This window comes from Brassica oleracea, chromosome C9 (assembly GCF_000695525.1).
Source record: "Brassica oleracea var. oleracea cultivar TO1000 chromosome C9, BOL, whole genome shotgun sequence".
NCBI classification, from domain to species: domain Eukaryota; kingdom Viridiplantae; phylum Streptophyta; class Magnoliopsida; order Brassicales; family Brassicaceae; genus Brassica; species Brassica oleracea.
This window is the reverse complement of record NC_027756.1, coordinates 34617474-34622059: the sequence shown is the minus strand read 5'-3', so window position 1 is coordinate 34622059 and position 4586 is coordinate 34617474. Positions and strand designations below refer to the sequence as shown.

General features: G+C 31.1%; 1 pseudogene; it reads left to right on the top strand.

Annotated features, from left to right (window-relative positions):
• The window catches only part of LOC106314859, a 6823-nt pseudogene continuing 2237 nt past the window's right edge, over positions 1 to 4586 (top strand).

Below are 4586 nucleotides of genomic sequence, written 5' to 3'. Positions count from 1 at the left end.
ATGGACCACCAACTAGAGAAGAGCCGCGAACTGAACGTTGAGATCGAGTCGCGAACTGGTTGCTATCGGATCACGAATGGATTGAAGCTGAGACGGATCGCGAACGGGAGCAAGCTGCTATCGGGTCGCGAGCTGTGTGTGCTGATATCGGGTCGCGAACGTGCTGACTATCAAGCTGAGTATCGAGTCGCGAACGGTATCGGATCGCGAACAGGCTGTGTGCTGAGATCGTCTATCGGAATCGAGCTGAGACAGTCTGAGGTCGCGAGCTGTGAAACGGATCGCGAACGGGAACAGACTGAGTATCGTTGCTGAACACGAGATCAAGGGTTTCACGATCGGGAAGAGATGGATCACAATCGGATTGTATGTTCTCGATCGGGATGGAGGTTCGCCGGCTAGGGTTTATCGTCGATAGGGTTTTAGCTTAGGGTTTCAGAGTAATCGTGCTGATAACGTGTTGTGAAACTAGAGAATAGAAACTGTATATCCATATTAATCTTAAACATAAGGAGCCCTTTATATATAGTGAATTACACCGTCATAGAATAATGGAAAGACTAGAAAGGAAATACAAATATGGAAAGAGTACAAATCATAATCTAAGAAGGAAAATGAAAAGGTGGCCGACTCTCTCCTCTAGACTCACGGCCGACTCTCTCTCTCTATCAATGGACCGATTATAGACCGGGCCGGTTATGGACATCCAATATGATTTATAACATAAATGTAATTTATGAAAGAGTATTTGCATCTCATATATTAGAACTTCTTCGTATTTAGCAATAAAAGAAGCCACGCCTCGTGTTTAAAGTGGACGTCAGAAAAAGTACCTTCCGGCGGAGATTGAAGCCGTGTGTCCTATGAACGTCGGAGTCACGTGGAGTTTTTCTTCCACGAGTTTTTGGTTACACGCCGATTATGATTAATGGATTTGTGAATGTGATTTTGAGTTGAGAAATAAGTAGCATGTGTTTTATATTAATGGTTTCAGCATTTTAATAATAAATATATTAGCTATTTAGTTAATACATTGTGTACAGTTTAGTTAACTTTGTTGAAACGTAGAAAAGACAAAGACGTGATGATTGGTTCGACTGCGGCTTTAAAAATTTAGCTGTAGATAAATCGGTTGTAGCTGTAAAGTTGTTACTGTAGACTTTTTCTGCAGAGACTTTTGCTGTAATTAAATTTGTTGTAGCTGTAAGCTGTAGGCTGTAGATATTTTAAAATAAAATATATGAAATATGTGTTGTATATACAAAATTATTATTTTATATCAATTAAAATAATTTATATTAATATTTTTTAATAAATTATCAAAATTTATTGTAATTTAAAATGTGATATGTAAATAATATTTATATTATTTAAATATCTTAATAATTTAAAAACACTCAAATTCAAAATTAAAATATTTATAAAAGCTTTTATTATGATTATATAATTTATTTGATATTATAGATATTTTTTTTTCATTTACATATTCTACATCCTATAAAAAGAAGATGTAGGGTTTTTGCCTAAATTACATAAGAAAAAGTTTTGCTTTATTTTTTTTGCTGTAACTTTAAAAATAAAGCTAAAGCATGATCGGTAAAACTAAATAAAAACTTGATGTAGACTTTAATTTTTAAAAGTAAAACTACAACATGATTGGTAAAATTTAGTGATTTAAAAATAAATAAAGCTAAAGTAGGGAGATAAAGCCCAACCAATCACCCCCTAAATCAAATGTATGTCTTAGATAGAAAAATATTTTAAGGTTATGAATGGTAAATAGGTAGTGCGGTTTTTGATGCATTTTATTTAAAACGGCAAAGAATTACCAATCAGATTTTTCTTTCTAGAAAATCGTTTAAAAAAAAATTAAAGCAAAACCGTATACGCCTTTTCAAAACAGCAATAACAACTTGTTCGATGAAATCTGCACTTCAAAACTCGAACACTCCCTATAGCCTGTGGTCAAATATAACATCGCACCCAGATCAATATTTACTTATTTATATATTGATATATGGTATTTTTGACATTATTATATATATGTTTTCAAAGGTTTTTTAGTTCTCATTCGAGTCTGTTTAGTCATTTTTGAGTCTTTCAGGTCTGGAGTAGGTTGCGGAGTCGGAAAATAGTGTATGAAAAAAATATGACATATTTGGAGAATTTCCCGCGGCATAGACAGACGGAGCGGTTTGACGATTGTTCTCCTCAAGGAACAGTCCGAGCGATTGTTCCCGACATTTAATGAAATATCCAAGTTAATTCGGGAGTTTACCCTAGCCGTCCCACTTCTGCTCTAATCTAATGGCGCCTCCATATAAAAGTGTCTCTATCATTATTTTATTATGTACGCTACTATTTTATTATGTACGCTAGTTTTGTAAGAAACCTAGACTTGTTTTTTGGCGATTTGCAACATGTAAGGGAGACGGCTCCATCTCTCATCTAGAGAAGTTCATCATGAACCCTCTTGTTTCTATTTCGATTTATATGCAGTATTATTTAGAAATCATGTCCTTGGTATCTTGTGTGATGTCTTAGTAGTCGGCTAACTTGTCTAGGGTTCTAGGGTGTTGATTGCATTAGCTAAACATAGATAAGCAATTTATTATGTTGTCTTCATTCATATCAATTCTTACCGCTTGCATTAATCTGATCATTTAATGTTTGAACCTAGGTCTAATCAACTCCATAACCGCGTAGAAGATAACTCGATACCGTATGAATGAGCTTAGCAAACCTAATCAACGAAAGTAGATATTAGGGTGTTTAGTGAACCTATCAGACTTGATGTATAACACTTGCCCTCAATCTTGTTCCAAGCGAGAGCTTAGGTATCAAGATTTAGTGGCATAGGGGGCATTTCTACGACAGTGGGCTGTTCTACCTGAGTGATCCGAGTTTTAGATTGTGTTTAACCGTGCTTGAATAATTGTTTGGCTCAGTATTGACACCCGATGAAATAACCCTAGGCTAACTTCTTGTTAAATTTGCATTCTTTAATTAATCTTGTTACTTGTTTCTCACGAAACCATAAATTCAAACCCCAATTTTGTTTTAACTTAACGTTGAACCAGTAAGATAAAGTGTAAACTGGTTTTCTGGAATTGAATCTAACGTATTACAATAACACTCTTAACTCGACAGTAGCAAGGATCATTTTTAGTGTATCACATATGTTTTTTAATAATAAAAGCTGTGTATAAGTATAGACCAAACCCATTTATAATTCATTCATATTTGAAAAGAAAAAGAGCATAGTTTTCTGCATCAACATTTACACATCATTCAAAATGGAAGAAATGAATTGTATTCACATTCACAAAATAAGTAAGTATTTTGATTTAAAGCTATTATGTTATATATAGAATAATTAATTAATTCACAAAATAAAATTTAAAATAGAATAATTATAAAATAATAAGTATATTTTGTTATCCAATTAATTAAAGGTTGACAAATATTATGAAAGGCTACTTACGTACAATATTAAATTTACAGTTTATTTTATATAAATTATAAAAATGTTGTTTATGAAAAGTTAAATTGTAAAACTATTTAAGGTTAATTTAAGTAAATTTCTAAAATAATGTTTTATTGGATAGAAGCGTAAATCTTAAAATTTTAGTTTACATGATGCTAATTACATAATTACATAATATTTACACAAAACATAGTCCAATCCAAAAAAGAATACATGGCCACATAATTAATATGTAAAGTTCAAAAAGACAATTTTTATATTACCCTTTAAATTTTAAAAAGATCAATGTTTTAGAAAACAAAATTGAGAAAACAGCTAAATAAATATTGAACTTACACTTTTTTTTACCAAAAAACACATCAACTCTTCATTAATCCAAAAAACATATTAACTTGTATTGACCGAGCCGAATTAGGTATAAATTTAGTCAACATTAATTTTCACTTAACCGGTGTATATTTTTTAACGGAAATCAAAACGATTTTGTTTTATTAAAATAAAAAGACTAAGAAAATTCACTGTAAAAATATTGAACTTACACATTTTTGCTAAAAGCATGAATTATTCACCGATGCAAAAAATATAAACTTATTTTGCCTCAACCAAAACAAGTTTATAATTTTGGATCAGTGAAGAGTTCATGCTTTTTTTTAGAAAATGGGTAATTTTAGTATTTTCATGGTGATTTTTATTAAATTTTTTATTTTAGCAAGATAACACCATTTGATTTCTGCTAAAAATAAGCGTTGGTTAAGTGAAAATTAATGTTGACTAAAGTTATATCTAGTTTGGTTCGGTCAATAAAAGTTCATATCTTTTTAAAATTAATAAAGAGTTCTTGATTTTTTGACAAAAAAATATAAGTTTAGTATTTATTTGACCGTTTTCTCAAAACATTTTTTTTTAAATGATACATATTTTACATTTTCAATACATTCACTAATGGTAAATTATAAACTTAAAAAAAACAAATTATGTTTATTAAAATTCTATTGGTTAAAAGTTATGTAAAATAGTTAATTACGAAAATAATGTATTGGTAACTAGGCCTGGGACTTTTATCCGAGATCCGGATTCGATCCGAGATTCGATCCGGATC